This window comes from Vespa crabro, chromosome 8 (assembly GCF_910589235.1).
Source record: "Vespa crabro chromosome 8, iyVesCrab1.2, whole genome shotgun sequence".
Taxonomy (NCBI): domain Eukaryota; kingdom Metazoa; phylum Arthropoda; class Insecta; order Hymenoptera; family Vespidae; genus Vespa; species Vespa crabro.
In genome coordinates this window covers 6,666,732-6,691,236 of record NC_060962.1, presented here as the reverse complement: position 1 = coordinate 6,691,236, position 24,505 = coordinate 6,666,732, and the positions used below count along the sequence as shown (strand labels likewise).

Sequence of the window (24,505 nt, the reverse complement as noted above, 5' to 3'; positions counted from 1 at the left end):
TTGGTCCTTGCGATTAGTCGCGATTAGAGTAACAGTTACCGTTTTCTTCTTCTCAAGTGCTACCACGTCAAATCACATCATTTTTATGTATAAATATGTATATATATATATATATATATATATATATATATATATATATATATATGCACGTATTTCTTTCATAGGAAAAGAATAAGAAAGAAAGACAGACAGACAGACAAACAGCAAACAGCAAACAGACAGAGAGAGAGAGAGAGAGAGAGAGAACGAAGGACGTACGGTGAGTTTAAGCGCCGTTGGAAAATAAGAGGTTAGGGGAAGAAGTGAGGAGGGAAAAGAGGAGGAGGTGGTGGAAGAGAAGGAGGAAGAAGAGGAGAAGGTGGAGGAGGTAGGAGAAGCTCGCTCGAGGTGGACGCGATGTGCGCACAGAAAAGAGAAAGAGAAAGAGAGAGAGAGAGATAGAAAGAAAGAAGAGCGCGAGTCGAGCGAAAGGAGAGCGAGGAGGAGTAGGAGGAAAGAGGAAGGATGACGAACGAAGAGAGAGAGAGAGAGAGAAAGAGAGAACGAGAGTGAGCGAGCGAACGAGAGAAAGAGACAAATAGAGAGAAGCAAAGAGGGGGGACTCGGAACTCGTGTCGTAGCGGTGCGACGATCGGTCGGGTATCTTCGTGTCGTGAGCCACACACTCGGCCGGTATCGGCTCGCATACGCGCTCAGTCGTACTCGGGCCTTGCTCGCGTACAGACGTGTTTCTCTTTGAATTAATATCTATATCGTGCGCGCGCCGAGAAAATACTTCGGACTTGGGACATAGAGAGATAGATAGATAGAGTTTGAGAGTGTTTTAGCTTACTCCTCTGATCGTCGAGGTCACCGCACACTTTCTATATATCATATACACACACACACACACACACACACACTCTCTTTCTCTCATTCTATTTCTTGTATCTTCTTATCATTATTATACTTGTCCATTCCGTTCGGATTGATCATTTATTTTTTGACCGATAATATACTTCGTCCGATACTCCGATCGAAGTTTTGTCATATCGGCGCTTCAGAACTATATCGATGACATTAAAGAAAAAAAGTGCAAAAGTTCATATTTAATATTGGGGACCGATTGGTATGTGATGTGTGAAAGACGATAGTGTTATTCGCGTGTTAACTCTATATTAATCGAAGTATATAGAAGAACGAAAAAATATATACATATATATATATATATATATGTATATATATATATATATATAGATAAGTGTTATTGGAAGTTGCGGAAAACATCAATCGGTGTCTCATCTGTCCACCTACTATTATACTATTACTACTACTACTAATATTACTACGGGGATATTAAAAGCGGTCTCGAGTAACAGTGATAATCACGGACCGCTTTAAACGGTGCGCGAGTGACGCTCTCGCGATCCTAACGTGTTCCGATTAACTTCGTTCCGTTACGCGTATTCCCTCGAGTGTGCGCTCCACAATATATATATATATATATACGCGCACACACACACGTATATATATATATATATATATATATATATATATATAATATAATATAAAGCGAGAGGACTCGCGGGAGTAGGAAGAAGGAACAAAGAAACGACGTGCCTACTACACTATTACTACTAAACTACTACTACTACTACTACTGTGTATCATCTCTCTCAGTGTATAAGAGAGAAAGAAGAAAAAGGAGGAAAAAAGGGAAAAAAGAAAGAAAGAAAGAGTGAGAAGAAAAGAGAAGGAAACACGAGAAAGGGGGTGTCCATCGTTGGTTTTATATATATATATATATATATATATATCACTCTCATTCACTCCCTCCAACATTACTTCGTCCTCTTATTGGACTCTACTCTTCGACAAGAGAACAGCAGCAGCAGTAGTAGCAGCAGCAGCAACAGCATCATCATCCAGAATCAACATCAACACCACCGTCATCATCAACAACATCATCATCATCATCATCGTGGTGTTGGTGGTGGTGGTAGAGTAGTGGTGTCGTGTCAATTGCATCCCACGTACAACGACGTCTACGAAGCGACAGCGACGACTTCGGATTGTCTCTTGAGGTAAAGTGATTTTTAAATGACGTCACGGGAGAGAACATACGTCAAGTTGAGCAACCTCCACGACCACGTACGCCACCGACTACCGTGTCTGACCCCTTCACCCCCCACCTCCAGATCTCAACCTCCTCCTTCACCTCCATCTTCTATCCCTCCTCCTATCAACTACTACAGCAGAACCACCATCACCCCTCCTCCCATTCCCGCTATCCTCGATTGCACGTACGCACTCCCATCGTGTCATACCACACGCATACATACTATATATATATATATATAGATAAATAGATTGTAGGTATACCTACCTACCTACCTACCTACCTACCTACCTACCTACCTACCTACCTACCTAACCTCTATCCATATATCTATCTAGCTATATATCTTTCTCTTTCTTATTTTCTTTATTCTTTTCTCTTTCCTTCCTTCCTTCCTTCCTTCTTTCTTACTATCTTACTCTCGCACGTGCTCTATAAGAATAATGATATTACGTACTGGCCACGACATGTCGATGGATAGTATAATCTGGATAATGCGTCGCCGTAGGTTTTTATACAAACACCCATATTACGCACATATATATATATATATATATATATATATATATATATATATATTTATATATTTATATATACATGACACGAATAAATGTTATATGATATCTACTTCTTCTTCTTCTTCTTCTTCTTCTTCTTCTTACGTTGACGCAGGTAACAGGGAATTCCGTCCAACTAACTGATACATATGTATATATATATATATATATATATATATATATATATATATATAACTATGATCGCGTGGCACGTAAGCATGTTATCTTGGAAACACAAACTCTACCAAGAATCGATGAGCATATCGCGGAAACGAACGACGTCGATCGGATTCCGAATAATCGGTTTGAATATAAAAGTCAATTTGAAGAGTACTTAGATACTTGAAATATATTTTCTTTCTTTCTTTCGTTCGTTCGTTCGTTCTATCAGTTCGATTAGTTCGATTCGTTGTTCCAACTTCTTTTATTTCTTCCTTTTTTTTTTTTTGTCTTTTCTCTCTTTTACTTCGTTTCTCTAAAAATTCATTCAACGATTCCATTCACAACGGATAATGTTTATTACGCGTTTATTATGTACATACGTACACCAGCCTAACTAATACATTGATTTGGTATTTACAAGAAGATATCTCTAAATCACTCGACGCTATTCGATTTATCACGTCTAGCGTCTGCTTAGGGAATGCCATTAAGCGGATTGCTCCGGTGCTATCGATTTTGTACGCTTTATGCATCGGCCCTCCTCTCCTCTTCCTCCTCTTCATCCTCATCCTCCTCTCTGAAACGTGCGATCTTTGTAAATCCATATACTCTTGTTCTTTTTCTATGTCTTTCTCTTTCTCTCTCTCTCTCTCTCTCTCTTCATCTGTCTCTATCTGTCTCTGTCTTCTAATTTACGCATTCTCTCTCACTTAACTTTGATCTTTATACGTCCTTGGTTGCTTCTTTGTCGAACTTAACGTGATAATAAATTCGTGAGTACGCAAAATCTCCCACTTACATATATATATATATATATATATATATATATATATATATTTATATTTATATCTTTATCATACCAATCGTACATATATGTGCTCATGTGTATGCATATGTATTTATAGTAAAATTTAGGGAGTCCGAAGTGTGAAATTTATTTTTATCGAACATAAGCAAGATGACGCTTACGATATGTTCCACGTTCGTTTTTCGTGTTCCTTGAAAGAGAAAGAGATAGAGAGGGGGAGAGAGAGAGAGAGAGAGAAAGAGAGTGGGAGGGAGGGAGAAAGAATGCTCCGATTCCTCCATCTCCTCCACGTCTACCTTCTCCTCTTCTTCCTCCTTCTCATCTTCCCCCTCCTTCGTTCTTTCTGACGTCATCTTTGTTATCTCTAGAAACGCATATAGTTCTCCTTATCTCTCCTTCTTCTTCTTCTTCTTATTATTATTCTTCTTCTTCTCCTTTGCGTTCGATTTCGCAAAATTTGTTTAAGTAACTTAACCTTCGGCAACTCATTGCCGTTGGATCAGTTGATTAATCTGTTTATTATGTTCTTTCATTATACAGAGAGAGAGAGAGAGAGAAAGAGAGAGAGAGAGAGAGAGAGAGAGAGAGAGTGCTATAGAGGGGAAAAAAAAATTTTTTTTCTCGATCGTTTTTAAACGATCGACGATACCTACTTTAAATTTTGTCAATACAATTTATTCAACTTTCTTTTTTTCCATTTATTTATTTATTTATTTTTTTTCTTTTTTACTTAATTCAATTTTTCATTAATATTAAATTGAATTAAATTGATAAAAATAATTTTTCTTATTTTATATATATATATATATATATATATATACACGCATGTATATGATGGTTAATTAATTAAGATGTTTTTAGAAAGCCATTGGTAATTTAACTATAACAAGAGAGAGAGAGAGAGAGAGAGAGAGAGAGAGAGAGAGAGAGAGAGAGAGAGAGAGAGAGAGATTTGAAAGCATTCTGTAATTGAAAGATTCTGAATTGAAAGATTTCTCTGTAATTTTCCGTGGATAAATCTATGTACACTGATTTTACTGTCGTAGAACGCGGAGAACGTTGTACATAAGTATTAGCTTTGGTATTAGAGCGTGTTCGTATAACGACAGTTCTTGAACTTCTCACGAATTCGATATCGAAGTTGAAAGGGAAGTTTGGGCCGTCGTGACCGTTCCCTTCGTTAAACCTAACGCGAAAGCTTCCTTCAAACGAGAACATTAACTGCATATGTCAAAAATATCAAAAACTCTCCTTTGACCTTTCGTACTAAAAGATTTCACTCTCCCACCCACTCCCAACCCCCCACACCCTCCTCCAACCCGATTTTATTTTCAACAAATATCTAACGCAAATATCAGAAAATGTTTATTTATTTATTTACTTATTTATTTATTTATTTATTTTCTTGTTTAACGCAATTTGTGTTCATTTAAATATCTATCGATTATAAGAAGAAGAATTAAAAAGGGATTTGAAAAAGAAAGAAAAAAAAAGAAAAGGGAGAAAACAAAAAAATTAGCGCGAATAAAAAAATCGGCGTATTCAAAATGGCGACGATAGCGATCATCTAAAAAAAAAAAAACATTTTTTTTATTTATTTATTTATGTTTTTTTTCTTTTTCTTTATGGAAATATTCATATTTCTATTTATATCTTTTCGATTACGGGGGCGGGTGGGAGCGGGAGAAGGAAAAACGAAGGGAAATAACCGATGATAAATAAATCGTAAAAAGCATCGGCTGGAATAAAAATGACTCATCAGAGAATGAGTGGATCAAACTTTTTAACTTTCCCATTTGTGATCTTTCTATTTTTTTTTCGATAAGATCGAGATGTGTACACACAAAAAAAAAAAATAACAAAACAAAAAGAAAAAAAAAAAGACAAACAAGATCAGTCAATTTATTGTAGAGTCAACAGATTGGAAAAGGATAAAAGGACTTATCGCATTTTAAGTACTATAAAATTTCAATTAAATCGTCGTCTTTTGTACTCGATAGAAAAATAACAATCCCCCATCGACGATCCATAATATAGTTTCAATCTCTTTTTCTCATTCGATACACGCTTATCTCTACGCTTTTTTTTCGAAATAACAAATATTTTCCTACGAAATTACTCCGAACGTATGTGCTCATAATTATGAAAGTTTTTATAAGTCATATATTTCTTTTTTTCGAGATATTTCAAGAATAAATAAATAATACTAAATGAATTCCATATAATGTTGAAATAACAGGTACTATCTAAAAGTTGCATTTTTTTTGACAATGTATCGTAAAAATTACATTAAATTAATTTGGTCTAAAATAAATGTGATGTGAAATAACTGATAAATTTATTTTTTTTCTTTGCTTCTTTTTTTTTACTTGGACCACTTTCATAATTATGGGCGCGTATATTAAAAAAAAAAAAAAAAAAAAAAAAAACAAAAACAAAAAACAAAAAATAAGAAAAACCATGTAATACAATATAAATTTTCCATCGGAGTGTGAGGTCGAATAGAAAAACAAGAACAAAAACAAAACAAAATAAAAAAAAAAAAAAATGAAAAAAAAAAAAAAGAAAAAGAACGTAAAATAAGATGTGTTTATACGTCTTTATTGTAAAGTGAAATCCTTTCGAAATGGAGAAAAGTTTTACTTAACGGGCGTTACTATACATTTTTTCTTCGCTTACGTGATTTCAACGACGATAAATCATTTACAAAGTAAAATTAGACGTTCCTTCGTCGTTCAGAAGAAAATAACATATCCCCGATAATTAATTACTTATCGCAAAAGGGACTTTCGAATTTGTAAACAATGCGAACATTTCTAAGATCAACGAATTGAAGTTATATATTCAACTTGATAAATGAAAGATCGAGAAAATGGTCGATTGTAAGTGAGATGAGGTGGGGTGAGATGAGATGGAAGAAAGTGAGAAGAATTCAAAGATCAATTACGAACATGATATATTTGCATGGACACAGAAAAAAAATATAAAAACAAATAAATAAATAAATAAATGACTAATTAAATATTAGCCATTTATTTCTAATATATTATATATTATATATTATCAGATGAAATTTCTCACGTTTCATGTTCCAATTTGATAGAATTATAAACGATATTAGTAATATATTAAGAGAGAGAGAGAGAGAGAGAGAGAGAGACAGAGAGAAAAATAATAATAATAATAACAATAGGCGGAGACACAATTTCTAAATCTTTTTTCATTCCCTTTTCTTTCCTTTTTTTTCTTTTTTCTTTCCTTTGATCTCTTAGCATCTTCCGCTACATCGATGTTGCGAAAAATAAAAGGAAAGATAGAGAACAAAAATAAAAATAAATAAAAAAAAAAAAAGAAGAAAGAAAGAGGGGGAGAGCCCGGAAAAGAAGAAGAAGAAGAAGAAGAAGAAGAAGAAGAAGAAAGGAAAACCCGTTAGAAATTATCCGAGGTTGCATGCACGCTCATGTATCTGTCTCTATCAGTGTATATGTATGTGTGCAGAAGAGAACGCTATAATCTTTCGCGGTTCTTGTCCTCCTCCTCCTCCTCCTCCTCCTCCTCCTCTTTCTCCACCTTCTCCTCGTCGTCGAGTTACGAAGTCAGGCGAGCACGGCGATGAAAGAAGAACGGCGGCCGCGTGAAAGTAAAGAAAGTGGGCCGCACGAAGTAGTCTTCAAGCTACAACAAGCACACGGCAGGCACATACTACCATCCCTTTTCTTCTCTTACCAAAGAGATACCACTACCTCTACTTCCACCTCCCCATCTCTCTACCTTCACCTCCCCATCTCTCTACCTCCACCTCCCCATCTCTATTTCCACCTCCACCGCCTCTTACTTCCGTTTTTCGTGATCGTCTCGATCTTCGTCAAATCAAAAAAAAAAAAAAAAAAAAAAAAAAAAGGAAAAAAAATGAAAGAGAGAGGGGGAGGGAGAAGGGCAAGCCATTGGCTCTCCAATCATTCTCACGAGATTCCATTTTCTTTCCCTTTATAGAATTCACACATACGTACATACATATCTCTCTACATACATGTGTCCTGTGTGTATAATACACGATTGATAAAGGATAGATAGAGATGGATGTATTTATATAGATAGAATGAGAGAGAGAAACTATTATAAGAGAGTTTATTTTCTATTCGGAGCAAATAGTTTTCGTCTGATGATCTCCAAGTAAAAAATTAATAATTTAAAAGGAGAAAAATGAAAAAAGAAAAAAAAGAGGCAGAATTTTCTCTCCCTTTCTCTCTCTCTCTCTCTCTCTCTCTCTCTAATAGCAGTAGCTGCAGTGGCAGCAGCAGCAGCAGCAACAGCAGCAGCAGCAGCAATAGCGACGGTGGCAGATATACGTGAATTAATATTCGAGTTAGTTTGGAGAGACGCCAAAACGGATCTGAAAGTTATACTGGTATTACGATGAAACGATTAATATTTGAAAGAGTTTAGCAATGCGCCTCTGTGTGTTAGAAAAAGAAAGAAAAAAAGAAAGAGAAAAAATGTATGCATGTGCGTGTATGTGCGTGTGTGTTTCAGTGAGTGAATAAGTGAGTGAGTGATTGCTTGTAAAGAGATAACGGTACTCTCTCTCTCTCTCTCTCTCTCTCTCTCTCTCTCTCTCTCTCTCTCTCTCTCTCTCTCTCTCTCTCTCTCTCTCTCTCTCTCTCTCTGTCTGTCTCTTTCTCTCTCTGTCTTTCTGATGATCGTACAATAAGCTTCCTACTCATTTTTCTTACTAATTTCTAACAAAAGCATTTTAATAAGTTTTAATCGTGTATTCGATTGAGATAAATATAAAAAGAAAAAATAAGTAAATGAATAAAATAAATATATAAATAAAAGAGCAAAATATTATTCTTAGAAGATGATCGAAGATTTGTCTTAGAAGATGCTACAAACGACGAAGAACTTTCAAGTATTATATATATATATATATACATACACACACATACACATACGTTTCCCTTTCGCGCTGAGAACACGAACGATGTGCGGGTAGTAGACAGACACTAGATACGATGTTGAGTATGGTATAATCGATAATGAGTGTACACGGCTAATGGATATTTGATCGTAGAGATTACCTAATGCTAAGCGCAAGTTCAGCAAGAAAAACAACGTATCTATAGATTTATATATATATATATATATATATATATATATATATATATATATATATATATATATATATATATATATATATATATCGCATGTGTATATGTATGGATATTTTATGCGTACATTGTAGTACATATGCGTATACATTCGCGTATGCATTACATACACACATGTAAGCGTGTACATGTCTACATAGATACGTATTTGTATAAAAAAAAAGAATAACTAACAAAAATCAATATTCCTCGATATATTTTATCAATGAATAATAGATGAATAGAAAATCTTAATAGATCATTATTTCTTCAAATTCTTTTTTTTTTCTTCTTCTTCTTCTTTTTTTCTTTTCCTTTTTCTTTTTATTCATAATTTCTAATAGATATTACTCAAATACACACACACACACACATTATCATACGTATATACGTACGTACGTACGTACATAGATATTATCGTCTTTCGAGATACATGAGTATGTAATCATTTTTATGAGTCATTATACGTGTAGAGATCTAATGGCAATGACGGTGCAATTTCAAAAAGAAACATTTTCATTCTCGTTAACCAATGTAGAATAGATCTATTTTATATTATATGTGACATTTTATCGAATAACGAGAAAGAGAGAGAGAGAGAGACATATATATATATATATATATATATATATATATATATATATATATATATATGCGCATAGATAGGGACATATAATTGTGATATTCGAATCGCCGAGATGCAAATTAATCGCAGTCTGTCAGAAGTTTTAGAAAGTCTTGTCGTCAAGGTGATTGTTACGAGTTTGGAGCAGGGCCAATATCAACGTAGCTAAACGGCATCGTAGCTGAGGAGGATCAAGCTTTTACCGTCCCTTCTCCTCTCCTCCTCCTCCTTCTCCTCCTTCCCTCCCCTCCCCGCCCCGTCCCTGCCGTACAACGTTTCGAGAATTTCCAAGTGGAATTCAGAATCCAAGTTTAAATTGACCGACCGTGATAATAAGATTATTATTAGAAATTACGTTGGGGGTTTTTTTGTTCTTTTTCGTTTTTTTTTTTTTTTTTTTTTTTTTATTTTTATTTCTTTTTCCTTTTATTTTTGTTATAATACGCACGCAGGACGAGGATTTTGATTTTGAGATTTTTTCTTTTCTTTCTTTCTTTCTTTTTTTTTTTTTTTTTTTTTTGTTTTATCATTTAAGCTGAGAACGTTGTAAGAAGACGAAAAATCATGTAAAAAAAAAAAAAAAAAAGAAAAAAATTCAAATTCCCCGCGAACGAATCCCAAAGACATAATTAAAACAAAAGAAAATTAATTCGACGATCCAAATCCGATTGTATATCTTAATGATAAGATTATTATTAGAAAATATGTTTGGATTTTTAATATACGGATAGAGATATTTTTCTTTTCTTTTTTCTCTTTTCTCACTTGTTTTGTTTTTGTTTTTGTTTTTGTTTTCATATTTTTTCCCTTCCCTCTTATTTCTATCGAAGCCGAGAATGTGAAAAAAGGATGAAAATAATTTTTGGAATTCAAATTTTCTGCCATAAAAATGACCCAAATGTTACCTATAGCAAAGAAAACCGATCGACTATCGACTCCGGTTTTATCCGTTGAATATTTATCGTTATCTTCTCTCTCGCTCTATCTATATCTCTATCTCTATCTCTATCTCTCTTTGGCATATCAACTTATAGCTTTACACGATCATCATCAGAATATTTTAGTTCCTTTCTTCCTTTCTTTCTTTCTTTCTTTCATTCTTAACTTCAAGATGTCGATTATTACCATATCAAACCTTTATTTTTCAAAGGCATAGATACTTTTCTTTTTCCTTTTCTTTTATTTTTTTATTATTATTATTATTATTATTATTATTATTATTATTATTATTATTATTATTATTATTATTATTTATTCCAAAAGTATTAACAAGCAAATCTTAGGATATCTATTTATGTGTACATCAAATATAAATATATATATATACTATAATATTGGAATACTGGTATAAAAAAATAATTTGTTATCTATAATATAAATACATACATACATACATACATATATATATATATATATAAGTTTATGTACGTAGTACTTCGATACCTTAAGAGATTCGATTACTAATTGAATATAATCAATAAATTTAATAAAATATAATTGACATATTTAATAAATTATTTAAATTATAAAAAATTTATTAATTAATAATTATATATATATAATAATAATAAATTTACTTTTAGTAAAATAATTAACAAAAAACTAAATACATTTTTACTAATATATATATATATATATATATATATATATATTAACAAACACATACCATACATGCTACAGAAGTCAAGTTAAAAAAAAAAAAAAAAAAGAAAAAGAGAGAGAGGGGGGATGAGAAAGAAAGAAAGGCTGATAAAAATGTTCTCATCAAGCTTATGTTCCGCTCGAAATCCGATATATATTCTCGTAGAACTCACCCAACTAGTAGTATACTACCACTACTACCTTCCCAAGTTCATTCTGTGATAGGGACGAAAGCAACCATTATAATAGCTACACACTAGGCATCCGTGTTCTCGCCAAAATCCACGACCCCTCTTCTTCTTCTTCTTCTTCTTCTCTTGCTTCGAAATCGAAAGGTCGTGGCATTCCGTGTTCCCTCTTCATTCCGATGCCCTTCCGTTGCTCTTTTTCTCCCTTTCTTTCCTTTCTCCATCGTCGTCGTCACTATATACATACGTACGTACATACCTATGTACATATGTATGTATGTATTTATGTATGTAGGTAGGTATGTATACACACGGAACCTTCCCAGGGTCGCGTGAAAAATAATCCAATTAGCGACAATTGACATGACGCGATCGTAGAAGAGAATCGTGCGATTCTTTCGTACTTCCGTGATATGTATTATATTATATTATATTTTATATATATATATATATATCGCCTTTTTATTTTATTCGCAAGAAAGGTATTTAAGGGGGAAAGAGAAAATATTCATGTATCTTTAAAAAAAAAAAAATAATAATAATAAAATAAAATACAAATAAAAGTAAAAATAAAGAGAAGAAGAAGAAAGAGAAAATATGAATTTTTTCAATTAACACGATTTCATCGTTTTAGAAAGAAAATATATATTAATGTTTTTTTTTCTTTTTTTTCTTTTTTTTTTTTTTTATCGATCTTAATAGCTTTTAATATCTATTAATTATTACACTATCATTGGATTAAATAATCGTATGAAATTATTTAATATATATGTATATATATATATTATTCGGAAGAATAAAAAGTATATATTAAAACACGATTAATCATTGACTAAATTTTCCATTTTTTTGTTTTTTTTTTGTCACATCATAAAGAATATTAAAATTTTAACTTTTAGAGCCGAATTTAAACGACTTTAGTATTGATTTTTTTTACGATCATCGATGGAAAAAAAAAAGTTCATATTTATAGAATCAAATTGACTCGATATATTTTAGATTTTCGATTTGACCCATATTTTTTAAGTAGACGAATTCCATCGTTAATAGCCGTACATTTTTTTTTCCTCCCTTTCTCTATTACTGGGGAACAAAAAATAAAAAAAGAAGTATAATTTGTGCCAATATAACTGGTTGTATAATTCTCTAAGAATACTACACTATATTTATAGTTAGCTATTATTACTTATACGTACGTAAGTATTACAGTATATAATTATATTATATTAAACTACTAATCATATAACTTATACTATAGAAAAAAAAAAAAAAAAGAAAGAAAAAAAGAAAAAGAAAAGAAAGAAAAATAAAAAAATAAAGAGAGCACGAAACTTCTTAGATAAAAGTATCAATTAATCATTCAACGATAAAATGAAACCTAACAGTAAAAATATGAATAGCAAAAAAAAGAAAAAAGAAAGAAATGATATAATATGCAAGTTAACGAACGATATGAGTGTTCGAAAATTAAAAAAAAATATATATATATATACATATACATAAATATATATTTAAAGAGAATACGATTTTGATATGATTTTAAAGAGTATCTTTCTTGACAATTTCGAATATTAAAAAATGGATCGGTTGGCACGTTTCCATCAGGTAAGCCTGATAGAAACGATTCCTCTCCCCCCTCCTCTCTCGCTCTTCAGTTGATATTTTTTTTTTTTTTTATATATTTAATATTCCAAGTGAAAAAGAGATAGCAGAGCAGAATAAAAGAGATAGTAGTAGTAATAATAGCGATCGTAATAGTAGTAGTAATAAGAGCGTAAGATATAAACGCGCATGCATGCGTAAGATAGAAATAAAAGAAAGAAAGAAAAAAAAAGATAAGGAGAATCTGTAACGAAGTCGTACGAAGGAGGTATATTTTTAGCGGGTATTTTAAAACGCTAACGCGTTAGGCGCGCCGACAAAAAAAATTCGTTCGTCGCGAGAACTCGACGGATAAAACTTTTACGACAATAATCGCGACAAATAAACATCTAACTTCTTATACTTTATCTTATCTTCATTGATATATATATATATATATATATATATATATATTTATATGTATATATATATATATATGTGTAACAAGAAATACCATTTAATACTTGTTTATGTCCCAAGTATAAATTATCTCTACGAAAATAATAATTCGTGAATATATTCTTTATAAATTTACAACATAATAAACAAAACTTTACATAATATATATATATATATATATATTATAATAAAAATGTATTATATTAATTTGTGACACATAATTTGTTACACATAAATAGTAATTTGACACGTACATACATTTAGCAATATATAAATTTTTGTGCGTCACGAATTCGAAGAGAAATTAATTTCTATAAAAATAATAATAATAATAATAATAATAATAATAATAAGAATATAAAAGTATGTAAAGTAAAACTTGAAAATAAAAATCGGATAAGACGAAAATAACGACAGAAAATAACACGTTTAGAAATGATATGGTAGACCCCTTACATATATATATATATATATATATATATATATATCGTTGTTAGAGATGCGTTTGCATTCTAATCGAATTTATGATTACACTTTGAGAGAAACTGTTGGTTATGCTCGCGAAGCCGCATATCCTCTATCCGAGGCGTTTTAATCCACGAAGATTGTCTTTATCGTTTGGCTCTATCGACGACATTATATTCCGTCGTGCGCCGTACGGTTCACTTATACGCCCTGGCTACTCTCCACGCATTACCATATTTTGCATACGCCAACATTTTATACGCACTCGCTCTCTCTTCTCTCTCTCTCTCTCTTTCTCTTTCTCTTTTCTCTCTTTCTCTCCCATGCGCGCGCGCGCACGTCTGCCTGACTGCTTCGCACTCGGTATTTTCATGGCTCTCACTTAAGACGATCTCCACCTTTCAAGACATTCATTTCTTATTCGCTTGCTTGCTTTTCGCCTTGCTTTTGGATTGAAAAAAAAAAAAAAATGATGTGTTACGTTTCCCATCCAAAGGAATTATGTAATTTTTTTTTCTTTCTCTATTTTCTTTTCTATTTTCCTTTTTTTTTTTTTTTCTTAATATTTTTTTTCTTTCTTTTTTCTATATTGAAACTGAAATTTTGTTATTCTATTAAATTATATATATATATATATATATATATATATATGGGCGATTGTCTAATATTTTCATAAAAAAAAAAAAAAGGAAAAAAAAATCAATCTCGTGTGTCTTTCAAAATTTATCGAACGAGCAAACATGCATTTTTTTTTTTTTTTTGCTTTTTTTCATTTTAATGAAACAAACGGACAAACAAAAAATATATATACATAACACTCAATAAAATAAAAAATATATATCCTCAATAAGTTCTTATTGTATACGATTAAAAAGTATATGCAATTCTTTATTTAAGAAAGAAAAAAGAAAAGAAAAAGAGAACACGAAGAACACACGCGTCAGTACACGGCAAAAAGATGGTTGGAGGGTTACGGATGGAGGGGTTAGAAATGGATGAGATGAGATGGAATGGGGTATATCGTCTGTTACGCTTAATTTTTAAAAGAATCCCCGTTCGTGGATTGAAAAAAAAAAGAAAAAGAAAAAGAAAAAAAAAGGATTATAATTATTGAGATTGAAACTTGTAGAATAATATTTTCGTCTTGATCAATCGAAATTACAGTTGGGAATAGTTAGGGTGAGGGAGGAGGTTATACGTGTGTATATCTACTATCCATGAGTGTTCGAGAGCATCGATCCAACCCTTATTCCTTCTCTTGCACAATATACATATACATACACATACACATACACACACATATATATGTATATATACATACAAAGACGGGAACAGAGATATGTTCCCGACGTGTTCCCAACTTCGTTAGGCTCGCACGTGCTCGTATTTAACTCAGGACGCGTTCAAGGCCCGCCTTCTTTCGAAAGCTATTAGCGAGTACACGCGCTTCTTCTTCTCTTTTACAAACGTTGTAAATACGAAAGTACATACATAATACGAATCGTCAAGCCGTATAAATAACCACTTTGATTATTTATAACAAATTGTTTTTTCTTTTCTTTCTTTTTTTTTCTTCTGCCTATCTTTTTTCTTTTTTTTTTTTTCTTTCCTTCTCTCTTCCCCTTAACTCCATTACAATTACGTACAAGGCACTAGGAAAAGAAAGGAAAATTATTTTTATTGTTGGAAAAAAAAAAAAAAATCTTAATCAAACATTCCGATAATCTTTTTTCTTTTTTTTTTTTTTTTCTTTTTCTTTTTTCTTTTTTGTTTTCTCTTCCCCTTAACTCCATTACAATTACGTACAAGGCACTAGGAAAAGAAAGGAAAATTATTTTTATTGTTGGAAAAGAAAAAAAAATCTTAATCAAACATTCCGATAATCTTTTTTCTTTTTTTTTTTTTTTTCTTTTTTCTTTTTTCTTTTTTGTTTTCTCTTCAGAGAAGATACTAATCGAGATGACTTTCATGATAATGATTTTCAAAAAAAACAAAAAAAAAAAAACAAAAAAAAGAAAGAAAGAAAGAAAAATAAATAAAAGAATGGATAAATAAATAAAAAGGAAAAACAAACAAAATAACCGGAGATATAAATAATATCAAATTAATAATTCAATAACGTATCAAGATTAATTAGTATAACGAAATGACAAGCATAAAATCACAGGTTTAAAGAAAATTAATTCCAACCTCGTTAATCTATTTTCTCCAAAATCCATAGAGAAAATCTCACATATATTATTATACCTGCATAGTTAATAACTCATACATATATACATACATATATATATACATATACGTACGTACGTATACATGCGCGCGTATACTCGCGACGTACACATTAATCGTAAACATCGGGTAACGCAAATACACATGCACAAACCCCGGGGCACATAAATACGTACGAAATATAGGCAGATATTCGTTATTATCGGTATTCAGGTGCAGGCGAGCGGCAAGCACGCGTTACGCGATATTAATGCAGAAGCCCTGTAAGTGATAAAAGCCATATAGAAATACAAGCTTTACTCGCTCCCATATGTACACGTTCCAACCCTTTTACCCATTTTTTTTTTTTTTTTTTTTTTTTTTTTTTTTTTTTTTTTACCGCTAGGAGAGAAAGAAAGAGAGAAAGAAAAAGAAGGAGAAGGAAAGATATACATATACAAATATAGTATACACGACGAAAAGACGACGACAGCTGCACGTTCGCATTTTTTTTTTTTTATCCCTCCTATTTTATTTATTTTTTTTTTTTTTCTTTTCTTTCTTTTTTTTTTTTTTTTTTTTTTTTTTCTCCAAAGAAATCGTAGAAACTAGCAAAATCCTTGGAGAACGAATTCGAAAGAAAAATAAAATAGAAAAAGAAAAGAAAGGAAAGGAAAGAGAAAAAAAAATGTTTTAACTTCAAACATATCATATCTTTCCTCAAACCTAACTTTCACTGTTAGTCCACGGGATATATAACGTTACGTTCCTGAATCTGTTAGATAAAAAGGAAGAGAGAAAGCTTCGCATTTGTTCGCTAGAGTGCGCCGTAGGTGTTTGTACGTACCAACGAGCGAGCGAGCGAGCGAGCGAGTACTAGCATAACGAGTGAGAGAGAGAGAGAGAGAGAAAGGACTATTTAACGTAGGGACGAAGACCCAGAGCTTTCAGTGAAGCGCCATCGCGCTCTTTCGAGAGTCGTGTGGTGTTGCTAACATAAACGCATCGGTATCTTTTTTCTCTCTTTTTCTCTCTCTCTCTCTCTCTCTCTCTCTCTCTCTCTCTTTCTATGCCACTCCAGCAAGCTCGAAGAAGGGTGTTCTCTAACTCTCGTAAATTTAGCGCACTGATCTCATTCCACGATGAATCCGCTGACGAAAATAGCGCCCCGGCACTAACAGCAAGGCGATGGAAGAGAAGCCACGCGTTTTATAAAGACGTCCATGCGTACGTTTACCCCGAAGGAGATCTGAGAGAGTGAGAGAGAGAGAGAGAGAGAGAGAGAGAGAAAGAGAGAGAGAGAGAGGGAAATACATATTCCGTCTTCCTTTAGTGGACACAGCGATTAAAAGAGACGAATTCTTTTGGAGAGAAAGAGAAAGTAACATTACGTTCCTCTTACTTTTTCTTTCTCTGTCACTGACCTTTCTCAATGCGATTGAAAATTATTTTCTTACGTTTTGTTCTATCGAATAAATAAATAGATAAATGGATGTTTGAATATAATTAATCTCATATTTTTCCATCGATTTAATTATAATATACGATATTTTTTATTATTAATAACATTCGAGAAATAATTGTAAAAATTTCCAAATGAATTATCAACGTAGAAATTATATTATTTCTAATAGTTCGTTTAGATTGTGAAATTTTTCTCGTTCAAAAATTTTCATCGTCGTAAATATTTCCATCGAGAATACGATAACGTCGTATAATATTAGAATTATTAATTATATAAAATTACGTGTCGAACGTTCTTATTTAATAACCTTTTCCTAATTATTCTTATCTAAATAATTTTTGTCGTAGTAAATATTTTCCATATATATCGTGAATGAAATATTAAAATCTTGACTGGAGAAGTACAAAAGAAATTATATATTCAATCTTTTAATTTTTTTTTCTTTTTTTTTTTTGTCATATTTAAGTATCTTTCTCGATATAAAAATTAATGATCATCCGAATGACGAGTAGTTTTCGGGAAAAAAAAAGAAAAAAACAAATCGAGCAACGAAAATCTCTTACGACGAACATGGTCCCATTATTTTGATATTTGTGTATAAAACATAAATAAAATGCGGATTCTATGTCATAAATAAAATGTCGGATATAAGCCGACGGCTCTGACGACACGATCATAGCCTCTAAGAAAGACAAAGACAAAGAGAAGGGGGGAAAAAGATGATCGACACGTACACGACGTTATATATGCGAGACATATCTTTTAAACGATAACAGAAACTAAACAGACTGCCATATAATATATACATATACAACATATACGTGTGTATATGTGTATATATGTATGTGTGTGTGTGTGTCTGTGTGTTTATACTTCTGTTTTTCGTTTCGATCATATTACAGAATGATAGTTGGAAAAAAAAGTTCCTAGATTGATTTAAAAAGTATCTCGTAAGGTAACTTATAAAAATTAATTACTATCCTTTAACAATTATTATAAATCCAATTTATTTAAACGAGCCAAGCTTGTGTATTCGTACGATTTAAGAAGAAAAAATTAGCTTTAATATTTGTGAAGATTTTTTAGATAAATCTGACACTATTTTTTCTCTCGATCCATCTAAAAACTTTTTCGGACATAACCTCTATGTACTTATTTTACTTATTTTCTGATTATATTTTATTTTATTATATGTGTATATATATATATATATATATATATATATATATATATATATATATACACATATAATTACATTATATTATTACTTATTTTCAGATATATGTAATAGTTTTTCTATTTTTATTTTTGTCTTCCCCAAATTATTGACGCGACTGTTGCCCCCACGCCGAATCTCTCTCTCTCTCACTCTCCTTCTATATATATATATATATATATCTCATTCTCTCTAGTGTGATGATAATTATTGACGCTAGCGTTACGTCACACTTATATGCGTGACGGACAAAATTCTCTCGAAGTAGGAGGAAACCAACTCTTAGAATTAACGTCATTAGCTTTTTTTAACATATTCATACTTCAATTTCCTCAACAATTCATTATTCTTTTTATTGTTTTTTCCCGTCACCCATCCCTCGTCCACCATCATTACTGGCTCGTGACTGATAACGTCTTGTCGATACGTCCTCGATATATTTATCAAAAAGTATGCATCGAGAATCATCGTCAGGCATAAATTTTCAATGACATTTGAAATATTTTTGTAAATACGTCTTGAACGTAAACGAGAATCGACACGCGAATATTACATTACATGCGTATATGAAATTTAAATTATCAATAAAAAAAAAGGAGGAAAGAAAGAAAGGAAAAAAAAAAAAGAAGGAATTTAGTAAATATATATTTTCTTTTTTTCTTCCTTGATAACTCAAAAATCTTGGAAGCATCGTGAAAATTTTTACAAACATCACCGATGATCGTATAAATATATATCGTATATACGTATACATATGTATGTATATTATACGTATATCAAAGTAAAATATTTTCCTTTTCTTTCTCTCTCTCTTTCTCCCTCTCTTTCTCTCTTTCTCTCTCTCTCTCTCTCTCTCTCTCTCTCTCTCTCTCTCTATCTCTATCTCTCTCTCTCTTTCTCTCTCTTTAGCTTAAGAATTTGGAATTCTTAAAAGCAATCAAATTTTTAGAACACCTTATATACGTGTGTGTTTATTTAATATATATATATATATATGTATACATTACATATATTTACACACATGCACGCATATAAGTGTATATATATATATATATTGTAAGTACATGAAAGATTCTTCACGAAATGGTTTACGCATTCTTCATACTCGGAAAAGACGACGTCGGGATCGACCTCGGATGCCGAACAAAGGCGCCGAGCAAGCCTTACTAGTACTTCGCGTAAAACGATCCATGTAGAGTTAGATCGAAAGTAGTCGTATTATATATATATACATACATATATATATATATATATATATATATACATATATATACATATATATATGATATAACCCGTTAGATTTCTCTTCATATTTACTTATTTATTTATTTATTTATTTATTTATTTATTTATTTATTTATTTGTTTCATTTTTTTTTCATTTCACCTGATTTTTATTTCACTTTTACTTTTACTTTTACATTATATTATTTTATTTTTTCCAACAAGAATTATACTCTAATCAAAACTAATTAAATGTAAATTAAAAAATATATAAACGAGAGATAAATGGGAATTATTATTTCGTGGTCTTCAAGAAAAACGACAATGACAAAGACGACGATGACGACGACGACAACGACGACGACGACGACGACGATGATACTAACTCGAACGAACTTTAAACCAAAGACGAGAGATAAGAGTTTACCATATTTCTTCTCGATATAAAACGCATATTATTTCTCTTGGATTATTCGAACCGGATTGAGATTAGAAAAGGAAAGAAGGGATTGCGAAGGAGGGGAAGAGAAAAAGAGAGAGAGAAAGAGAGGAAGAAAAGGAAAAAAAAAATATACTAGATCAAGTCTTAGATCAATAATATCTCTGTAACACATCACTCGAATAGCTATCGCGTTACGTATTAACTCCCATTAAGTGATTAGATATATATATATACGGTATGGTACATATAACACTTATTTATTATCAACGAATGAGCGAATAAACAAAGTATAAAAAAAGAAAGGAAAAAAAAAAGAATAAGAAGAAGAAGAACAAGAAGCAACAGAAAAAGAAAAAAAAAAAAAAGGAATTGTCATCGAATATTATAAAGAAAATTATAAGAGTATTAACTAAGCCTATATAATAATATAACCTATATATGGGAGAAATTAACAAATATTACATTTCTAATTTTTAAATAAACATTCCAAATTTTTTAATCAATCGAATAAAGATTATTGGTGGAATAACTCTGTGTCTCTTCGTACATATAGTCATTCCGTAATCTATATTTAAAAAAAAAAAAAGAGAGAGAGAGGGAAGTAATAAAAGAAGAAGAAGGAAAAAGGAAAAACAAAAAAAAAACATGGATGAAAGATCGGTCGAGTTCGATCGCCGCAACCGAGTATAGAGTAGATATATATACATGTATGAAGGTATGAGAGAAATAGAGAGAGAGAGAGAGAGAGAGAGAGAGAGAGAGAGATAGTAAATCGTTCTGTAACAAGCTGGTAGTGGAGAAGGTGTGACGTCAGGCGTCGTCTAGCTACACCGTCGACGCCACAGGCACGTCCCGGACTCGCGTTCTCTCGCGACGTCGACGTCGACGTCGAGTCAAACCTCACTTCCCTCCTTCCGACCTCCTTGTCATCTCTCCTCTCTCTCTCTCTCTCTCTGTCTGTCTGTCTGTCTGTTTGTCTGTCTGTCTGTCTCTCTCTCTCTCTCTCTCTCTCTCTCTCTCTCTCTCTTTAACGTTCTCGTCGTCCTGTCGGTCTATCGCATCGTCGTCATCGCATTCTACTCATGCCACTTGCCCCCTCTAAACCCTCCTCTCTCTCACTCCTATTTCCAGCCAATCCGCGACTATACTAACGAACTATCTCGCGTGGCGGCGGCGGCGGTAGTGGTGGTGATGGAGGCGGTAGTGGCGGTGCGGTGGCGGTGAATACGCACACAGAGAAACGCGCACGCGTGCCATGAAACTTTGTGTAGTAGTGCGCCTCCTGTCTGCCTGCCTGCCTGCCGCTGTTGCTGCTGCTGTTGCTGCTGTTGGCGCGTAGTATCGTCGGACGACCGACAGCGGCTAAGCACTTCGGCTGCCGAGTATCGGCGATGAGAGCCGATCGCTTCCCCCACTACCTTCTCACCTCTTTCTCTCTCTCTCTCTCTCTCACCACTCTCTTCTTCGGCTCGCCATCGACGAGACGCCGTTGGCCTGGCGGGGGCATAACATCTGCTCTTAGCGTGATTGCCGTGTATTGATGTAGCTTTATGGCAAACGCGGCAGCCTTTGCCCAACAAAGTAAGCGGATGATCGTCGTTCGATGTTCTTTTTCTTCGTTTCTTTTATCCTTCTTTCCATCCTTTCTTTCTTTCTTTCTCTTTCTTTTTTTAACTCTTTTCCTTATAGAGATAAAATTCGAGTAAGAGTTGTCAAAGAAATCATTTACATCTGGGTTACGCGTCTTATTAAACCTACTTTAGATATGTAAAAAATAAATAGATTCTACAATCTTATTTCCAAATTGAGGTTAATACGTACGTATATGTGTACGTATATATGTATGTGTATATATATATATATATATATATTCATTTATTTATTTATTTATGGATTTTAAGTTCTCTTAGGATTGATTCTTTTTCAACACGTTTCAACGAACATATAACATGTTGGAAACATTTGTAACGATAAAATTACCATAGAAATTAACAATATTTCATTCCTAAATAGAAAACCTCTCTTATATCACTTATCGATAATAATCTTAATATTTCTTATATAGATAATGTTTGATTGGATTAACATTTAAATAATAGATAATGATAGAAATTTAAAAAAGATAAAGTTTTACGTTAGGTGATTAAATCTTAATTCTGACGGGAAAAAAAAGGATAAGTGGTAGGTAATATTAAGAGTATAGTAATAGTAATAGTAGCAGTAGTATGCGAAATCGGCGATTCGGAGAAAGTGAAGGGCGACGTTCCTTTCACGCGAGCCTCTCCTGTCTTCTTGGTGTTATTGAACTCTTTCCGTTACGCTACTAATTTCACGAATATAAATACATATACATACATACATATATACATCTATATAGTGAAATATCAAATTAAAAAAAAAAAAAAAACACAATTTTTCTTCAATTCGTTTTCGAACATGTCGAATTTTTTTATTTTTTTTTTTATTTTTTTTTTTTTTTTTTTTTTATCGAATCGTTCGTGCGATCAAAAAAAAGAGAGAGAGAGAGAGAGAGAGAGAAGAATTGATAGGACAAAAGAAGAAGAAGAAGAAGAAAGAAGTGAAGAGGATGGGATAATATTATTATTTCTACGAATCGATCGGGAGAAGAGTTCATACACAACAGTGTAAAAAAAAAAAAAAAAGAAAAGAAAAAAAAATAAGTGTTAACCGTTATCGCTTAACGACGGCGTAACCACCGACTCGATTTACGTAGATAACCATCCGGAGTTGCAGTTCCTTTGTTCGGTAAAGTTCGGACTCTGCGATCGGGAATCGTCGTGACCTCGTGACCGCTAGAACACAAGAGAGACAGAGACAGAGACAGAGACAGAGACAGAGAGAGAGAGAGAGAGAGAGAGAGAGATAGCTAGCGAGAGATGCGACTTCTCTCGACGACCACAGGCAGCAACTTCACGAATCATATATTATATAGCATACTTATATATATATATATATACATATATGAATGCTTATATGGTTTTTATGTATATACATACACAACCACACATATATACACATACACAAGCATATACGTTCATTGCTTCCGATTGATAGCGCTTATCGTCGCGTTTGTACCCCGTCGACGATGATCCCCGAAGCAAATGCAAGCCAGAGAAAAGATCAATTCAATCTATCGATCGACCGTTCCCTTTTTTTTTCTCTTGTTCTCTCTCTCTCTCTCTCTCTCTCTCCTCTTTTTATTCTGTGTAATAGTAAACGTCGTCATTGTCATCGGTCGTCTTCGTCGTCTTCTTCGTTGTCAACGTCGTTGTTGTTGCGTCGTCGGCGCCCCGTTCTCTCGTATCTCAATCTCACATCATACGTCGTAGTTGTCGTCTTCGTCTTCGTCGTCGTATCTGCAAGAAGCTCGCGCAAGAATAGAATATCATTTGGCACGAATGGTGGCGACGGAGAGAACGATCCGCGCCGCGCACTCAGCGAAATTTTGTAATTCTAATCTTTCGTTGAACAATCTTTTTTTTTTTTTTTTTTTTTTTTTACTTCTTTTTTCTTCCTTTTTTATTTTTTCCTCTTTTTATCTCTCTCCTTCTCTCTCTTTCTCTCGTTCTCTCCTGTTTAATCAAACATATCTGTGTATGTTCGTTAGCTTTTATAATTATCATGTGATTATTGATCCGATGTCAATATGTATTTTAAAACATCATGAAAATGATCGAATCGAATCAGCTGATATATTTTTTTTTTCCTTCTTTTTTTTTTTTTTTGTCACGCTCCGAACTTGTGATCGTAATTTATTCGTAATTCGATAATCACGTTCGCTCTTTATATTATTACGTATATTGTCGCTTGTACGTCGAACTTCGTTCTCTTCTTATTTTTTCTTTTTTTCTTTTCTTTTTTCCTTGAAAAATTCAGATAAACCATGAACGAAATAAGTCGTACCCGGGAATACGAACTAATAAAGAAATATAACGAAAATTAATATCTAAAGCTTTATAATACTTTCTCGTCTCGATCTCGTGATAGAATCTATTGCGCCGTTACACGATTTGTTTTTGAGGTTAAGTCATTACTCCTTGATTATCGCCTACGAGGATTAATTCGATTGTCATATCGAAATCTTCGAGATTATCGACTTGGACGTTGTTTAAATAAATAAAGACAGAAAGAACAGAAAAGAAAATAAAAGAAGAGAAAAAAAAAGGTGTAAAATGTATTATTTTGTTAATGTAATT

At 32.6% G+C, this 24,505-nt stretch overlaps 1 protein-coding gene across 1 annotated transcript in view; it reads left to right on the top strand.

Annotated features, from left to right (window-relative positions):
* Positions 1 to 653: 653 nt before the first annotated feature.
* LOC124426237 overlaps positions 654 to 24,505 on the top strand; it is a 41,414-nt gene continuing 17,562 nt past the window's right edge. The window contains exons 1-2 of the mRNA XM_046967680.1: positions 654 to 1,108; positions 1,237 to 2,063. The gene's annotated coding sequence lies outside the window, so the exon portion shown is untranslated. The remainder of the gene's footprint in view (positions 1,109 to 1,236; positions 2,064 to 24,505) is intronic.